We start from the raw sequence: 19,918 nt of genomic DNA on the forward strand, positions 1-19,918 counted from the left end.
TTCACAAAGCCTTTCTTTATTGTTCACAGGAGTGCATCAAAATATTCTGGACAGCTTTTAGTGAAAGAGCATTCCAACTAATATCAAATAGGCAATCAGTATCAAACACCAACAAATCTTAAAAGAAAGGCAGTAAACCTTTAGCAGAATATTGCTGGCCTACTTTATAAAGTACATTGTTGCATACAACATGGATACAAAGTTCCAAAGTTCTTGTCTTGACTAAATCAAGCTTTGTACAGCTTCATTTACTGTTCAGGTTTCATACAAAGTTCCGCTAAATCCTTTCACCATGTATATTTCGTAATCAAACAACAAACTAAAAGGAATTTGTGATTAGTTGCAAATAATTAGTAGCGTGTTATGAAAGTAAAGAGTCAAAATTCATAGTTTCAATGTGCAAGAGTCCACAACACAAATAACCCACAACTCTACAATCTGTGAAATATCAATTGGAATGCAAGCTGATTAAAAAAGCTCAAAGGCAACAGAAATGAGAATTAATGCTATTGGTGAAACTCCAAAGGTTAACATATCACACTGTATGCACCTTTGTATACATGGGAAGGTAATAAATGAGATTTGATTTGACATATTACCGTCACATGTAGACAGACACAGTGAAAAGTATTGTTTTACATGCTAACCAAACTAGGTTGATACGGCATCAGGAAAGCCAGTGCCAGACATGAGACTGCTGAGTGAGAGAGTTTATTTCAGGGGATAATGTTTGGTGTAGGAACCAGAGGAATGTACCTGCATGAGTAACGGGCATGGTCAATGTGAGGTCAGGTCGAATGACATATAAAGATCAAGTAGATGCAACAGCCTTGAACGAGAATGTCACCAAGACTGCTGCAAACTCGCAAACAGTGCAGGGGCACAACGTGCCCAGCTCCTCGACAGCCTTTCCAATAGTTTGGGAACATGTGTGTTCGACTTCTCCATCAAGATTCTCGGAATCTGAGATGGTCACTGCCTCGACGCCTTTTCCGCTTGCAGAATAAAACTGATTTCTTGCGAAATACTCTCGGTGCAAGAGGCAGGCTACTGCACATTACACTCTGCCCGTATCCGAGACAGGATTAGAGGAACCTGACCCGACGCTAGAACATCCAGAAACCACAAAAGAAAAAGAACCAGCCTGTGTCCTTGAACTCAGAAGGGGAGGAATATATTGAATGTAATGAGGTCAGCCAGATGGACAGCACAGAGTGAGTTTCCTGAATGGGGCTTAATCTGGTCCAGTCAGGAAGCCCTGGCTGATTGATAAGAACTGGAGTGTCGGACATCCTGCTCACTCTGAAAGAGTCGGTTGAGTGTCAAGGACTCTCAGTTTGTAAATAAAAGGTGACTTGGTGACAGGATACCAGCTCTGCGGAATTATTTCAGGTCCCTCTTAAAAACAAAATTTTTGATCCCTTCCACTGCGACAAATTAAAAATTCTGAGTGAAAACCCAAGAGGACAGCGGATGCTGTAAATCAGAAATAAAAGCAGAAGTTGCTGGAAAAGCTCAGCAGGCCTGGCAGCATCTGTGAAGGAAAATCAGAGTTACCATTTCAGTGACCTTTCCTCAGTTCTGAACAAGTACATTCATCATATGAATGCTGCAAACTCGCAAACAGTGCGGAAGCATGACATGCCCAGCTTCTCGACAGACTTCCGATAATTTTGAGCATCTTGCTAAATCTCCTCTACACCCTCTCTAAAGCTTCCACATCTCTCCTATAATGAGGCGACAAAAGCTGAACATAAAAATACAAGTGTGGAGTAACCAGAGTTTCAGAGAGCTGCAGCATAACCTAATGGCTCTTAAAATCAATTCTCCTGTCAATGAAAGCCAACACACCATATGCCTTCTTAAAAACTCTCTCAACTTGGGTAGCAACTTGGTGGGAGCTTTGGATATGGACCCCAAGATCCCTCTGTTTCTCCATACTTCCATTAACCCTGTAATCTACATTGAATTTGAACTTACAAAATAAATCAGTTCACACTTTTCTGGTTTGAATTCCATCTGCCAGTTCTTTGCCCAGCTCTGCATCCTGTTGCAACCTGCAACAGCCCTCCACACTATCCACAACTCCAACAACCTTTGTGTCATTGGCAAACTTAGTAACCCACCCTCCCACTTCCTCTTCCAAATCGTTTATAAAGATCACAATCAGCAGGCGTCCCAGAACAGATCCCTGCGGAACACCACGAGTCACCGAGTTCCAAGCTGAATACTTTCCATCTACTACCAACCTGTCTTCTATTGGGCAGCCAGCTATGTATCCAGACAGGCAAATTTCCCTGAATCTCATGCCTCCTTACTTTCTGATTGAGCCTACCATGTTGAAGCTTATCAAATGTCTTGCTAAAATCCATAGACACCACATCCATGGTCTACCTTCATCGATGTATTTTGTCACATCCTCAAAGAATTCAATAAGGCTTGTGAGGCCTGACCTACCCCTCTGAAAGCCATGCTATTTCGAATCAAACTGTGCTTTTCCAAATAATCATAAATACTATACTATTCATATTGGGATATACCCATATCACATGGACTGCAGTGACTTATTCTCACCTTCTCAAAGGCAATTAGAATTGGACAATGGACACACTCCATGAATGATTTAAGGAAAAAAAAACTCCGTGTCTGTCATTTTTGTTCCACTGACACAGTCATCCTCTTCTTTCCACCCTCTACCCAGTTAGAAATTTTAGGTTGAAGCTCCAAACCAGGACTTGAGCACAAAATGATGGCAATGTTGAGGGAATGCTGCAATGCTGACGTACCTACTCTTGGCATTCTTTCCGAAGCCTGAATTCAATGGAAGTCAGCAATAAAAAAGTTAGCCAGAACGTGTCCATTAAACCATTCTCAATTGCCATTTGGTTCACTAATGCCCGACACAGAAGGAAACCTGGCCTAGGATACACGTGATTCCAGTCTTCGCATTCATAAAATCACAGAATCATATGGTACAGAACAAACCCTTCAGTCTCGGCCATGCATCATAGTTTACGCTTAACTGCCTTCTAAGCAATTTGGCATGAGCAATAAACAGTCACCTAGCCAGCAACACAAGGCCCATTTAGAAAAAGTACTGATAATATTGGCTTCCAAGAGTTACTGACGTCGACACCATCAAGAAGCTGAAATAACATAAATATAGTGATGCAAAAATTGACTCAGCGGCACCTAACTAAGCTCCTTGATAATGAGCAGAGACTCAGAACCTCCAAGCTGGTAAGCTCAATGTCATTACTAATCAAAGCAAAGGATGCAGAGGTACATGCTGTTAATCTTAGTTGTGTGTCACTGGTCAAGTTCAAAAAGGGGGCCACAATGATGATTAAGAGCGTCTAAGTTGGCGGTTGGTTGGCTGACTGTCATAAGCCAAGCTCATTATGTGCTGAGGATACAGAATGACTTGTATGAAAATAAATTAATTTTAAAAATTATATTTCCTCATTAGAAGTACAGGATAGTTTTAATAGCCCTGAAGGGAACATTATAAAGAGTCACTTTAGGCTTCATGTTTGTTTTGCTTCTGTCCTACAGGGGTTATGCGTGTAATTTTCATCAAAAATGATTAGCTGCTCTAGGCCGGCCCAGATTAAAATTCTAGCAGTTTGGTAGTGGCTTGACCACTCGACCATAAATATAGCATAAAGACCCATTCATTCCTTGGCAGTTTTATTAACTCCAATACCGTTTGTTATTAGAAAGGCTGTCAAAACATATCAAAAAGAATCCTTCAAAGGAATCAGCTGAGAATACAATACTGCAAAGATAATTTTCTCTTCAAGTTGTCAAATCATTTTATTTTTAAGGGTGGACAACTATCGTGGACAAACAAGAGACACAAAATTCTACAGGTGGGGGTGGAGTAGTGATATCATCGGACTATTAATCCAGACCCACAAGCTAATGTCCTTGGGACTTGGCTTCAAATCTCACTATGACAGACGATATAACATATTTACTCTCTCCTAATGTCCCCTTAACTCCTCAATACCTTGTACCTAAACATTGGAAATTAATTCCCTTTATACAATTACAGGAATAAAAATAATTTACATTTTCGATAGTCAAATATCAAACTTCTAGTTAGATATATGTCACAACCAACTCATACCTGACCTGATCAGAATTATAAAACTTTCAATGAATGTTTAAAACAAAACCAGTGTTATGACAGTGGATCAGAGCTTCAAAATACAAACAGGCCTCTTTTCACTTCGCATTTCAAAATTACTCACTTTTGAAAGAAAAACAGGACTGCTACAGAAAGTATAAACTGTAAATGTGAACTCACTGAAAAGATCCTACAAGAAGCCCACGTAATGCTGTAAAGAATCACAGAAATTTCAAACAGGGACAGACCTCCTAAAAAGACAGACCGAGGGGCTGACTGCACCCCTGTCAGCAAACAGCCACCTTTTTCAGGCATATCTGTGTTAGCCTCCAGAAATGTATGAAAAAGAGGTTAAAAAGTGAATGCAACAATGAGCCTGTCACTATTAGCAGAAAATGTCCTGGTATATGGCCCAGAGTGCTGAGGGACACAGCTTTGAGAATAGCGATTTTTAACAGCCCTATCCTACCAGAAAAAACATAGAATCACCCCTTCTTCCTCCACATGCTGTCAGTGAGTTCAAAAGTAATCACAAAGGAATTTTGATTACAAAATCAACATCAAAACTGTCAGCTCAACTATCAAGGTCAACGCTACTGGCCCAATCCAATCACAGCTGCTACATCTTTGCACTTGCTCCTCACAAATAATTCAGAGGCTCATCTGCATTTTGCTTTTACTTTTATCCAGTTGCACTCATCGCTTACTTTTATAAGTTTAGTAGTTTAATTATGTATTTTTTTATTTTGAAGAAACTGAAAAATGTTTGGGAGGAAACAAATGCTAGGAAAGTCAAGGAAAACTGTCTCAACTCCCCTAGTCAATTTTCATCATGGGATATCACATCCCTGGAATTATTGTAAATTGCTTCTGCTCTGCATCCAACATATTCACAACATTCCCATAGTATTGGAGGTTTTCATCTGCCATGGTGGCATAAACCTATTTAGAAGTAACCTTGCCAGAATCTTCCTGGAAAAGGTAAATCTGACGAGCAGCAATTCTAACATGTGAAGCTGTAAAGGCAACAATACACATTTTCAGCTCAGACAGCAGAAGGGAAGTTCTCCAGGGAAAGAGAAAAAAATAGCAAAGAAATAAACTGTAATAATGGCTGAGAGACAGTGGGCAAGTGGCAAATACAGTGAACTAAAAATCCAGAGACCCAGGCTGATGCTCTGGAGAATGTAGGTTCATGTTCAAACACTGCAGCTGGTCAAATTTACAATTCATTAAAAAAATACCCAGCACTAAAAGTTATTTCCAGTAACGCTATCATGAAACTATCAACAATTGTTGGTAAAAATCCATCTGATCCACTCATGTCTTTTTGGGGAGAATTTGATCATCCTTACCCCATCTGATCTACATGTGGCTGCAGAGCCACAGCAATGTAGGTAGCTCTGAACCACCCTCCCAGCCATCCACTCAGTTCAACAGCAATTTGTGAAGGACAACAAATGATACCTTCACCGGTGATAGCCACATCCCTTGCAAGAATGGAACATGTTATAATGAAATGGAAGGACTTGATCAATGTAGTGTGAAATTATCAACAGATGAATGGATAGAATTGGATACAGAATGCAGTTCATCAATATGATGAGATGGTGCAAAACAGAGGATATTGCTTTCAGGATTCCTGTCATTAAGGCAAACTCGAAGACTCAGCAAGCAGTTAGGGCACTCATTAATGTATGAGCAGAAACTAAATAGCCATGAAAACCAACATAAAAGTACAAACAGCAGGCTCTTAAAATTTTTTGGAGATGTGCAAGGCAATATTAAATTATGCCCTGAAGTGGTTAAGTTCAGTTAATCCTATTATAAATAGCACTGAAACTCACTGTCAATTACACATTAGTCCAGAATTTTCGAGGCAATAGATAAAGTGAAGCAGAATACCAGTTTCCATGAGGAACAAACATAATTTGGAAGTTAAAGGGATGAAAGGAATTACTTTTCTGAACAACGTTCTGAACAAAGACAGGCAGAGGGCAGATTGAGAATATGAAACATTGAGGAGATGGTAAGTAAAGAAACAGGTTTGGAAGCAACAGTGTGGTAGAATTGTAGAAGTTCTCTGGCCTCATGCAACATCAGGAATGAATACATTTGATCTTTATAGAACAGAATGTCAGAGAAGGGGGGGCTCTCTTCCAAAATGGTCAAGCTTACAAAATGTAGGAAAAAGGCTGCCTTCCTCTTGGTGCTTCTCACTGGATGAACACTCGAGGAAAGTTGTGCTCATTGGTTGCGGACCTGTTGGTGGTTGCTTCGTTCATATCAGGCAGATTCTCCCACAGCGGGTGAAGGTGTGGTCACAGTCTTCACTGGGGGCAACTGAATCTATTCCTCTTCTTTGTTCTTTCATGCAAGTTCTGTGTTTGGATTCCTGATTGTGGCTACAAACTCATCTATCTGTCCCTCGAACGATCAAGTCTCCGATCACTCACGTCCTGTTTACCTTACCCTTTTCCGCCGTGCCCCAGAGCCAATTACACTTTACTTTAAACAAATTTTCAGTCCAAATCACGGTAAAAGGAAGCCATTTGGTCCATCATGTTTGAACTAGCTCTCCAAATACATATCACAAATTTGTGCCTTTTCCTTACCCTGCACATTATTTTTCTTTCATTAATCAACTAATGCTCTCTTGCATCTTTTGCTGAAACTGCCTCCTCCAGGTAATGCATTCTATAGACTGTGATAAAGCTATTTCTTACAGGGCAGTTACTTCTTTTGTCAATCACTGCAAACCTCTGCATCCAATTCTCAATTCTGTCACAAGGTAGGAAAGTCTTCCCGTCGTCTGCTCTGACCAGACCTCAAATGATTTTGCAAGATTCAACATAATCTCTTCTAAGTCTTAGCATCTTCGAGGAAAGCTGTCCCAATTCCTCTAATCAATTTTCATGAGATATCACATCACTGCAATCATTATTGTAATTTGGTCCTGCTCTGTCTCCAACATTTTCACAAAGTTCCCTCAGCATGGAAGGTTTCTGCACCCATTCAGAATGGTTCCTTCCATTTTATGTACTGTTTTTCCGACCGAACTTAACCACTTCACAATTTTCTGTATTACATTTAATGTACTACATCAACTGATGCCTCTCCTCACCTTGACCTCTAACTTGCAGCCTCTCTCCACTCCCAAACCTTTGGGTTGTGCCCTCTCCTGCTTCTCAATCTGTAAGTAACAGCCTCTTTTCCTTCCCTCCGTGACCTCAGGGATGCAGTCTCTGCCTCCTCACCTCCTGCTGCGATTCAACAATAAATAGAACACAGAACAGAGAACATTACAGCACAGTACAGGCCCTTTGGCCCTCGATGTTGTGTCGACCTATCATACCGATCTCAAGCCCATCTAACCAACACTATTCCATGTACGTCCATATGCTTATCCAATGACGACTTCAATGTACCTGAAGTTGGCAAATCTACTACCGTTGCAGACAAAGCGTTCCATTCCCTTACTACTCTCTGAGTAGAGGAACTACCTCTGACATCTGGCCTGTATCTTTCACCCCTCAATTTAAAACTATGCCCCATCGTGCTTGCCGTCACCACCCTATCTAACCCTCTGATTATTTTATATGCTTCAATTAAGTCACCTCTCAGCCTTCTTCTATCTAATGAAAACAGCCTCAAGTCCCTCAGCCTTTCCTAAGATCTTCCCTCCATACCAGGCAACATCCTAGTAAATCTCCTCTGCACCCTTTCCAAAGCTTCCACGTCCTTCTGATAATGCAGTGACCAGAACTGTACACAATTCTCCAAGTGCAGCCGCACCAGAGCTTTGTACCGCTTCACCATAACCTCTTGGTTCCGGAACTCGATCCCTCTATTATTAAAAGCTAAAACACTGTATGCCTTCTTAACAGCCCTCTCAACCTGGTTGGCAACTTTCAAGGATCTGTGTACATGGTACAATTTTATTCATTTCGTTAATCTAATATTTGATATTATAGCAGCACTAAGTAGAGCTGAAGACGAAAAATGGCAGGAGATCCCAGACCTGTGTTATGCTGCTCTTGCTCAATGTGGGAGCTCAAGGACGTGGCTGATGTCCGTGACTCCTTCACGGGCAGGAAGTGTGTCTAGCTGCAGCTCTCGTTAGACCACATGATGGCTCTGGAGCTGTGGATGGACTCACTTTGGAGCATCCACGATAGCACATTCAGCAAATTGGTCATATCGCTAATGAGGATAGCTGAGGGAGAAAGGGAATGGGTGACCAAAAGGCAGAAAAAAAAGCAGGAAGGCAGTGGTGTCCCCTGTGGTCATCTCCCTCCAAAACAGGAAGGACAGGAAAAAGAGTGGAAGGGCTATAGCCACAGGGGATTCTATTGTAAGGGGAGGAGATAGGCGGTTCTATGGTCAAAAACATGCTATGTTGCCTCCCAGGTCCACCGGTCAGAGATGTGTCAGATCGACTGCAGGACATTCCAAAGGGGGAGGGTGAACAACCAGCTGTAATGGTGCATATAGGCATCAATGACATGGGTTAAAAAAAACACACAATGAGGTTCTACATGCAGAATTTAGGGAGTTAGGAGCCAAGTTAAAAGGTAGGACCTCAGGAGGTAGTAATCTCAGGATTGCTACCAGTGCCACATGCTAGTCAGAGTAGAAATGAAGAAATAGGCAGGACAAGTGAGTGGCTTGAGAGATGGTGCAGGAGGGAGGGGTTCAGATTTTTGGGACATTGGGACCGGTTCTGGGGGAGGCGGGACTATTACAAATTGGACCGTCTACACCGGGAGCCAATGTCCTCGGGGCTGCTTTTGCTAATGCTGTTGGGGAGGATTTAAACTAATGTGGCAGGGGGATGGGAGCCAAATGCACAGGTTAGTGGGCAGTAACAAGATAATAACTGCAGCCTGTAAGGAACTAGATAACGAAGTCAGTGTGACTAAGAGGAAGAGTAGACACAGAGCAGATGATGAATGCAGACGGACAGGTGGTCTGAGGTGCATTTGTTTCAATGCAAGAAGTGTGTAGTGCGCTATCAACGCAAGGTCGCTCAACTGTGGGGTCCTTACAAAAGTTATCTCAAAACTGAACAAGTTGAACTGCTGGGACCGGACAGATTTAGCAAATATCATGTGTGGCACAGCACAATTTTTGACAAAACAAATCTGAATTCTCAGAGATAATGGGAACTGCAGATGCTGGAGGGTTCCAAGATAATAAAATGTGAGGCTGGATGAACACAGCAGGCCAAGCAGCATCTCAGGAGCACAAAAGCTGACGTTTCGGGCCTAGACCCTTCAACAGAGAGGGGGATGGGGAGAGGGAACTGGAATAAATAGGGAGAGAGGGGGAGGCGGACCAAAGATGGAGAGTAAAGAAGATAGGTGGAGAGAGTATAGGTGGGGAGGTAGGGAGGGGATAGGTCAGTCCAGGGAAGACGGACAGGTCAAGGAGGTGGGATGAGGTTAGTAGGTAGATGGGGGTGCGGCTTGTCGTGGGAGGAAGGGATGGGTGAGAGGAAGAACAGGTTAGGGAGGCAGAGACAGGTTGGACTGGTTTTGGGATGCAGTGGGTGGGGGGGAAGAGCTGGGCTGGTTGTGTGGTGCAGTGGGGGGAGGGGACGAACTGGGCTGGTTTAGGGATGCAGTAGGGGAAGGGGAGATTTTGAAACTGGTGAAGTCCACATTGATACCATTAGGCTGCAGGGTTCCCAGGCGGAATATGAGTTGCTGTTCCTGCAACCTTCGGGTGGCATCAATGTGGCACTGCAGGAGGCCCATGATGGACATGTCATCTAGAGAATGGGAGGGGGAGTGGAAATGGTTTGCGACTGGGAGGTGCAGTTGTTTGTTGCGAACTGAGCGGAGGTGTTCTGCTGAATTCTCAGATAAAGATGCATGAAAACTGATGCTATCATAAATCATGAACTATATTCAGAATTTTCATAAAGCTCAATGATAAACTGAATTCATCAAGAACTACTGTAATATTTATATTTTATTATATACAATCTGATTTAAGTATTTCACAAACAATGAAAGTGCATATTTTTCACATTTTTCATTTCAGTGGTTCAGCCAGTTATTTTCTAACCATCTTTATCAGGCCGGAAAGCCATAACTAGTGGAGTGCTACAGGGATCAGTCCCAAGACGACAATTATTTACTATCTACGTTCATAACTTAGAGGAGGGGACAAGGCATAAATCCATCCAAATTTGCTGATGCTACAAAAATAGAGTAAGGGAATGTTGTCATGAGGACATAAAGAATCTGCAAGGGGATAGACAGGTCAAGCAAGTCGGAAAAAAGTTGGCAGAGAGAGTTTTCTGTAGGAAAGTACACTTTGGTAGGAAGAATCAAAAGATAGACTCTTACTTAAATAGAGGGGGACTCTAAAAAAATGCAGGGTAGGGGACTTGGATGCTCTCGTCCATGAAACACATAACAGCATGCAGGTGACTGATTGCTTTATCGCTGTCACATGTACTGAGATACTGTGAAAAGTGTTGATTTGCATGCTGGAGAGGCAAATCATACCGTACAAAGTGCAGAATACAGTGTTTACAGCCACAGAGAAGATGCTGAGAGAGAGAGATCAGAATTAACATTTGAGAGGTCCGTTCAATAGTCACAACAGGAAAGAGGCTGTTCTTAAATCTATTTGTACGCTTATTCAAACTAATATCCTCTGCCCGACAGAAGAGGATGGAAGAAAGTAAACCAGAGTGAGGGGGTATTTTGATTATGTTGGTTGCTTTCCCAAGGCAGTGGGAAGTGTAGATGGAGTCAATGGATGGAAGGCTAGTTTGCGTGATGGATTGGGCTGTGCTCATGATTCTCTTTAGCTTCTTGCAGTCTTGGGAACAGCAACTGCCATACCACACAGAGATGCATCCAGATAGGATGCATCTACAAAATTAGGTAGGGTCCTCATGGACATGCTGAATTTCCTTAGCCTCCTTGACCATCATGTTGACATGGGTAGACCAGGACACATTGTTGGTGAGCAACATTCCCAGGAGCTTCACACTATCAACCATCTCCACCTCAGCACCATTGCTGCAGACAGAAGCTTCCTGAAATCAATATCCAGCTCCTTCATTCTGCAATGTTGATGGACAGATTGTTATCTTTCCATCATGCCAGCAAGCACTCAATTGTTTTTCCTGTAATCTGACTTATTGTTGTTTGAGGTCCGACCTACAATGGAAGCATCATCAGCAAACTTGTAAACGGAGTTGGGGCCACACAGTCATGATTCCATAAGGAGTATAGAGTAGGGGCAGCTCTGCTGGGCACCGGTGTTGAGGCTTACGGTGGAGGAAGTGTTGTCATCTATCCTTACTGATTGTGGTCTCTGGGTCAGGAAGTCGAGAATCCTGTTACAGAGAGGGATGCTGAGGCGTAGGTCTCAGAGTTTAGAGAGGAGATTGTTTGGAATTACAGTGTGGAAGGTGGTGCTCTGATCAATAAGTAACAGCCTGATGTAGGTATCCTTGTTATCCAGACATTCCAGGGATGACTGTCAGGCCAGGGAGACGGTATCAGCTGGAGACCTGTTGCAGTGGTAGGTGAATTGCAAAGGATCAAAGCACTTTGGTAGGTTGGAGTTGATGTGAGCCATGACGATGGTGATGCAAGTAATTAAGAAGGCAAATGGAATTTTGGCCTTTATTGGAAGGAGGTTTTAGTTCAAAAATGGGCAAGTTTTTTTGCAACTGATCAGGCTATCGAGGAGGTCACACTTGGAGAAATACAAGAAAGGATACACAGCCATGGGAAGCAGTTCAAAAGAGATTCACTGGGCTGATTCGTCGGATCATGATTTATCAAGAATGGTTACACAGGAGGTCTTTATTCATTCAAGTTTAGAAGAATGAGGGGTGATCTTACTGAAAAACAAAATTTTGAGGGGGCTTGACAGGCTAGATGTGAAGACAATGTTTCCATTAGTGTGGAAATCTCAAACTCAGCAACATAGTTACAGAAGAAGGGAACATTTATTGAAACCGGAGATGCAAAGGAATTTCTTCTCTCAGCAGGTAGCGATTGTTTAGAATACAAGAGAATTGTGAAAGGGACATCACTGAAAGTATTTAAACAAGGTGGTCGATAAGATTTTTGAAATAGAGAAGTTGAGGGCTCTGAGAAGCTGGTATGGAGGAGGAGTTGAGTCCTGGGCAGGTCAGCCATGTTCTTATAGGATGGTGAGGCAGGGTCGAGAGGTAGAACATCCAGATCCTGGTGCTATTTCTTATGTTTTTGTCTGCTTTCTAGAACTGATAAGGAGTTTTATTGTGCTAAATGGCCAAGCAAGCTATTGACACAGAACAAGACTGAAATAATTTGCTCAATAAAACATTTCATGAGGCTTTATGGGATAAAGAATATTTTCATGTACTACTTTGCTGACATCAATCAAAATCTGCTCAGTTGAAAGAAATACATTCAGTTCACACAATTTTATGTCATTCTTTTCTTCAATGTATCAAGTATATCTTTGTTGTAATTCATTAAAGTTTGTCTTTCTCAGGGACTTAAAATATGAAACAATACATAATACTGAAGTGTACAGCAGTGAGCACAATGGTCCAATTCCAAATTCTTTTAGATGGATCGGGAAAAATATCTGCGACCTGCAGCTTCATCATGAATATATTCAAATTGTTCCAGTCCTGAACCATTTCAGACTGTAGTTCGGATGCTCACATCTCTCACTATTTGGATTTTGTTTTGCGATTACATTCTAAAGTGCAGACTACAGACCAGAACATTGTATTTTTGGAAAAGAAATATTATAAAACTAAATAACTTCATGAACCATGATAATAAAATATTAATTGCTTGCTTAAATTGAAAGGGTTCTTTATCTTGCTCATATATTTGAAGCCAAATTATTTGTACATGCTTTCTACAACAGATTGGCGAGTTTAGAAAATGTTTTCACTGTTACTTGTATAAATTTCAACCTCATATTTAAGTCATCAAGCTGGTGAGAAATCTTTGGAGAGAAAGAGACATCAAGTGGAGATAACTGACTGGCCAGATCATTTAATATTTTGACTTCTTGTTTGACTGGGGCAATTTCTTCTTTAAAAACCTAATGGAGAGGAAGCGTATAAAATCTGAGAAATATCCTGAAATTAATGATTAAATGTAAAGAAGAAATTAAATTAAAACTAACATCCTAATATTAAATACAAAATACAAAAGCATCTGCTGAAAATGACATTCAATTAATAAAGATCTCGAGTTAAAAGTAACAGTGATGATGAAACTATCATAAATTGTTGTAACAGAAAACTGAATTCACTAAACTATTCTTCAGGGAAGGGAATCTGCCTTCCTCAGCAATTCTGGTATATGACTTCAAATTCACTGGGATATGGCTGACTCTCTATTGACTTCCAAAATGGCCCACCAAGCCATTCCTGGATGGGAAATGAATGTTAGCCTTGCCAGCAGTGCTCTCATCCTGTGAAAGAATGCTTTCAAAAAAAGTGGATTTAATAAATGTAGAAGTAAGTAACAAAACTAGTGAGGGGATAGGTCAGTCCAGGGAAGACGGACAGGTCAAGGGGCCGCCTCCCCCTCTCTCCCTATTTGTTTCGGAGTCCTCTCCCCGTCCCCCTTTTCTGGTGGGGGGCCTGGGCCCGGGGCGTCGGCTTTTGTGCTCCTGGGATGCTGCTTGGCCTGCTGTGTTCATCCAGCTCCACACTTTGTTATCTTGGATTCTCCAGCATCTGCAGTTCCCATTATCTCTCGCACACGCTGTGTGATTGTTTTGTTCTCAAGCTTTCAGGCATGCTGTGAATGTTGAATTTATTGAGAGCATGTTTTTTCCCCAAGAAGGTATTGTGGTATTACTTTGAATCTGCTACAGTTTGCAGTAATGGTGAGTTTGAGGGGAATTTTGAAGTGATAATGTCTCCCTGATTGGAGAGTCCAGATCACTGCTCTAGAATACTTATTAGTGAGATAGTATTGGCACAGGTTGTTGGTGAGATGTACTGGAGAAATTTGTTGCTAAGAGGATACTGGAGCAGGTAGTTGGTAAGATGGTAATAGAGCAGGTTATTGGAGAGATTATTTGGGGCAATTTGTTGGTGAGATGTTATGAGAACAAGTTTTTGATGAGATGGTATGGGAGCAGGCTGCTAGTGAGATGGTATTGGAGTAGTTTGTCAACAAATTGTATTTGAAGCAGGTTATTGGTGAAATGATATTTGATTTGAGCAGGATATTGATGAGATGGTATTGGAGCAGCTTGTTGGTGAAGTGGGATAGTAGAGCAGGTTGTTAGTGAAATGGGATGACGGGGTGTGGAGCTGGATGGACACAGCGGGCCGGGCAGCATCGGAGGGGCGGGGAGGCTGGCGTTTCGGGCATAGACCCTTCTTCAGAAAGGGGTCAGGGGGGGGGTCCAGGCCCGGGGCGTTGGCCTTCCTGCCCCTCTGGTGCTGCTTGGCCTGCTGTGTTCGTCTAGCTCTACACCTTGTTATCTCAGATTCTTCAGCATCTGTAGTTCCTGCTGTCTCTGTTAGTGAAATGGCTTTGCTTCATAATGCTGCAGATTTCTCCCTCGGCTTCTGGTAAATCAGGACTTGATTGAATCAGATTAAATGACCATATATTATGATGGTGGTCTTCTCCAGCAGTGAAATTATCTTCAGCATTACCACAAGGTGTTTAGGATTACAAATGACAGTTAGCCTTAACCAATTAACACACCTGATTCCATTGCATGAGTTGAAATAAATTTACATTGTGAGCAGAACAATCTGTGACAACTGTCTGTTTAAATTTTTGCCTGACAAAAGCTTTGTGGCCTTGGGTGTTAACTCCTTGCATGCCAATTTTAAAAGCAGAAATATTACTGGTTAAAAATTCAATATTGACAAAAATAAATCAATTTTCTCATGTAACTAGTGCTGTAAAAGTCACTGCCTACAGCTGTTTAAATTTACAGGCTACCCCTGTATTTTGCAACTGTCAATGTCAAACTGCCATTGACTTGTCATTCCGTGCATATTCCTTTTCGGACATTAAAATTGCATGTCTCCCAGTACCAGTGGATGCTGTCAGTAGTTGTGCTCTTTACCTATCATTGGTAATGGAATGTGCAAACAAAGATATTGCTTTAATGGAATGAACTTAATAAAATACAATGGGATGGCCTAGTGGTATTATCACTAGGATATTAATCCAGGTATTGTTCTGGGGACCCGGAAATTGGTGGAATTTGAATTCAATTTTTAAAAGAAACCTGGAATTAGGAATTTAATGATGACTATGAATCCGTCATTGATTGTGGGGGAAAAACCCATTTAGTTCACTAATGTCCTTTCAGGAAGGAAACTGCCATCCATAATTGGTGACTCCAAACCCACAGCAATGTGGTTGACTCTTAACTGCCCTCTGGGCAATTAGGAATGACCAATATGCTGCCCTCATCCTGTGAATGAGTTAAAATAAATGCACAGTTTGGGGGACATTATGTGGAGAATCAGACTGTTATTGATACAGAATAGATTTAGTATCAATGCAACATCTCTCCCTTAAAATTAACAAGGCCAAAAATACAATATTTATCAGCAGTCCAATTGCAAACTCCTGGAATATGAACTACAGAATTGATTTCTTATCCAATAATCTCTGCTGTCAGTTTGGGAAGACCTGTAATGACCAGTCCCTGAGAAAGGCTTCTTAATTTAATACACTTCTAGATAAGATTCCCCAAATTATCAAGCTTCTGGATGAGGAAAGAAGTGCTGGACTTCTTTTCTTTATTCAGCTGCTCATATAGGTTGGTCACAGCAAAGTTATTAGAAAGGAACCCCTCCCTTATTGATACCTTTTGCCCTGACCCAACTTAATTTGTGCTTTAAAAGGAGCCAATTTAACCATGCTTTTTTGGTTTAATGAAAAAGTTTGCTCGTTACTAAATGCAGGAATAAATAACAATACTCCACGTATACATTAGGCTAGAAATGTGGTGTGTCCAAAAAAGATAAAAGTTAAAACTGATACATATCAGTCTCTGAGTTATTTGTGGAGAGTAGATCATTAAAAGCTCATTTTGGGATTCTTGTCCTCGCAGGTTAGTCAAAATTCTCTTGTCCATTTTCTTTGATTGGCTTGCTAACTTCCTTCCGCCACTCAGAGTGAAAACCTTTTACTTGCAACAAAAGGTGATGACTGGTTAATTCTTCGATGGTGACTTTCACAGCACATGGGTGCTTGAACCGATGCTGAAACATATGTGTACCTCAACCCACTAGCGTACACAGACCGGGGTCGAAACTTGCCTCTAACCCAATTCCCTGTGGGCTGAATCTTACTAGAAATCTGTTGCAATTTTTGGTGAGTTTCACAGACAGTCTGTGAGGCCTAGCAGGTTTTTTTTGAGTTATCATCTCAACTTGCCTCATTGAAGACAAAAGATTTGAGCCCTTCTGATATGTACCACGTCTCCATCGCATGCCACTCGTCACATTCTCCTACTCGATGTAGGTGTAAGTACTTAGCACTGTTGGGATTTCTTGGGATCCCTCGAACTGGCACCATCTTTGAATTTTAGCTGTGCACTGGTCAGTTGTTGACAGTCTTGACTTGCCCTTCATTGTGCACGCGCTGATACAGTAACCACACATGACTGCTGGCTCAGAACACAACAGCAGCATAGCTGACACTTATTTGCTCATGCAGGTTCAGGTTTGTACATCTATCGCTGTGTAAGCACCAACCTACATAACTTGCCTGTCCTAAGTCACATCCCACCTTACAAACCTGCCTGATTCAATGCTACCCTTTCCCCAAAGCCCTATGGATTCCAGCATCCTCCTACAGTTCAATGTGGGACATCCCGTACAGGAAAGCCTTCAACAGCAGCAAAAGTAAACAAAAAAAAACAAATACATGGAAACTACATTTGCCTCTAAGAACAGAAACAGACTGCATGCCTTTGAGCACCACCATATCTTATCATAAATGGGTAATCCTTGTACCCCATTCACATTTGTTGGGACTGGATTGCATTTCTTGCTGCTCTGCTGTATCATGCAGAAGGGGATGGCCTTTCTGCTCAATGTCCTTAGCTTCCTCCTTGCAAGACAACTGCCATAATCCCACATTTTAGGATCTATCACATTCCCCCTTTGCCTGCTAGGGTTGTGTAGAACACACCATGTAGGATTATGTGTTTTTTTTTGCCTGGAGACCTGTTACTTGCTTCACAGTGGATCTTCCTGATGAATGGGCTACAATGTGTCTACGCTGTGTACAAGGGGGCATAGCTACAAATTGAGGGGTGATAGATTTAAGACAGGTGTCAGAGGCAAGTTCTTTACTCAGAGAGTGGTAAGGGCATGGAACACCCTTGCTGCCAATGTAATTAACTCAGCCACAGTAGGGGCATTTAAACAGTCCTTGGATATGCATATGGATAATGATGGGATAGTGTAGGGGCAGGGGCTTAGATTAGTTCACAGGTCGGCACAGCATCGAGGGCCGAAGGGCCTGTTCTGCGCTGTATTGTTCTATGTTCTATGTTCTAAAACAGGACAAAACAACTCAAAAAGGCTTTGAAGGATAATACTACTAAGTCCTGTTCTTCTTCCTTACTTTATGCTATCTGTATGCAGAACTGCATTTGAAATTACAATTTGACACCTGCCTGATGCACATCACACATAAAGACATCCTGAGGCATCCCAAAACTCAATCTGTTAACCAGTTCCAATTCAAGCCATTAGGAAATCAACCTCTGGATGTCGGGTATGCGTTGCCTGAACAAGCATAAACTCTTCCCTTTTTATATATACCACCAAGCAAATAGCAGACAATTAGGTTTAATGCAGAAATGGTTTTAGGTTTTGGTTGGGAAAATCAGGGCAGAACTTATACACTTAATGGTGAGGTCCTCAGCAGTGTCGCCAAACAAACTTGGGGAGCAGGTTCAGAGTTCCTTGAAAGTGGAGTTGCAGGTAGAGAAGAAGGTGTTTAATATGCTTGCTTTTCTTGGTCACAGCACTAAATATAGAAGTTGGGAAGTCATGTTGCAGCTACAAAGGACATTGGTTAGGCCATTTTTGGAATACTGCATTCAATTCAGGTTTCCTTGCGATAGGAAAGTTGTCGTGAAATTTGAAAGGGTTCAGAAAAGATTTACAAGAACATTGCCAGGGTTAAAGGGTTTGACTGTAGGGAGAGGCTGCTTTCTCTCAAGTACCTGCTTCAAAATCTTCCCACCCCCAGCCTCATCTCATATCCAGCCCGACTGATCCAGACTGATCAGAAGGTAACAATGTGACCACCTCTGAATGGCACTTCTCACAAGACATTCGAAAAAAGTCGCTCAGCCACATCATTTCTTTTTCTGGCAACAGAAGTTTTAATTGCAAGAAATTACAAAGAATTAACGAAAAGAAAAGCATGCTGCTGTTCGACTCTTCAGAAATATGACAAATCCCAAATTTCCAGTTAAATCTTGGTAAAAATGGAGTGACGAAAATCATCTGCACACAGAGTGCGAGCAGCAGCGGAGGCGAGACGGACCCGGAAGACTGCAGCTAAGGTAAAGCAGTTTATTTTTAAAATTACTTACCGGTAGCGGGCAGCGGTGTTTTTCCTCTTTCAGAGAAGGAGCGGGAGCAGCAGAGGAAGTGACGAGGACCAGAGGGGCAGCCGGGAAGGAAAGCAGTGACCATATATATCAGCAAGGCGTGTTAGGGAAATGGAGCTGGAGCTGGATGAACTACGGATCATTCGGGAGGCAGAGGGGGTAATTGAGAGGAGTTACCGGGAGTTGGTCACTCCTAAGGCTCAGGACGAGGATAGATGGGTTACAGTTAGGGGGAGGAAAGGGGACAGACAGACAGTGCAGAGATCCCCTGTGGGCATTCCCCTCAGCAATAAGTATACCATTTTGGATACTGCTGGGGGGGATGACCTACCAGAGGAAAGCCATAGTAGTCAGTTCTCTGGCACTGAGCCTGACACTGTGGCAAAGAAGGGAAGGGGGCAGAATAGAAAAGTACTCGTGGTAGGGGACTCGATAGTTAGGGGAATCGACAGGAGATTTTGTGGGCAAGATCGGGATTCCCGGAAGGTATGTTGCCTCCCTGGTGCCAGGGTCCGGGACGTCTCCGATCGGGTGTATAAGGTTCTAAAACGGGAGGGTGAACAGCCAGAAATCGTGTTACATATTGGCACAAATGATATAGCCAGAAATAGGTTTGAGGATATAAAAAGTGATTTCAGGGAGTTAGGATGGAAGCTGCAGAGCAGGACGAACAGAGTAGCGTTCTCTGGTTTACTACCGGTGCCACGAGATAGCGAGGTGAGGAACAGGGAGCGGGCGCAGCTGAACACGTGGCTACGCAGCTGGTGTAGGAGGGAGGGCTTCAGATATGTTGATAATTGGGATGCCTTCTGGGGAAGGTGGGACCTGTACAAGAAGGACGGGTTGCATCTGAACTGGAAGGGGACCAATGTCCTGGGTGGAAGGTTTGCTCGAGTAGTTCGAGAGGGTTTAAACCTGAGCTGTATACCAGAGGTGAGCGTTGATGCAGGTGAGGCAGTAACAGGAGGTAGACCAGCTAGTGGGAAGGATTTTCCTGGGAAGGAACCAAGGGATCGGTTAAAGTGTGTTTGCTTTAATGCAAGGAGTATCAGGAATAAAAGTGATGAACTTAGAGCATGGATCAGTACCTGGTGCTATGATGTTGTGGCCATAACAGAGACATGGGTTTCTCATGGGCAGGAATGGTTGCTGGATCTTCCAGGGTTCAGAACATTTAAAAAG

The 19,918-nt window shown here is 42.3% G+C and overlaps 1 protein-coding gene across 2 annotated transcripts in view; it reads right to left on the minus strand.

Moving 5' to 3' along the window:
• The window catches only part of LOC132207840 (utrophin-like), a 443,018-nt gene that overhangs the window by 87,148 nt on the left and 335,952 nt on the right, over window positions 1-19,918 (minus strand). Inside the window, exon 1 of one of the 2 annotated variants that reach the window (XR_009443898.1) lies at window positions 18,719-19,472. The gene's annotated coding sequence lies outside the window, so the exon portion shown is untranslated. Of the gene's footprint in view, window positions 1-18,718 lie in introns of those variants that run through there. The other variant, XR_009443897.1, reaches the window with a different exon arrangement.

The sequence above is a fragment of the Stegostoma tigrinum genome, unplaced genomic scaffold (assembly GCF_030684315.1).
Source record: "Stegostoma tigrinum isolate sSteTig4 unplaced genomic scaffold, sSteTig4.hap1 scaffold_176, whole genome shotgun sequence".
In the NCBI taxonomy this organism is placed as follows: domain Eukaryota; kingdom Metazoa; phylum Chordata; class Chondrichthyes; order Orectolobiformes; family Stegostomatidae; genus Stegostoma; species Stegostoma tigrinum.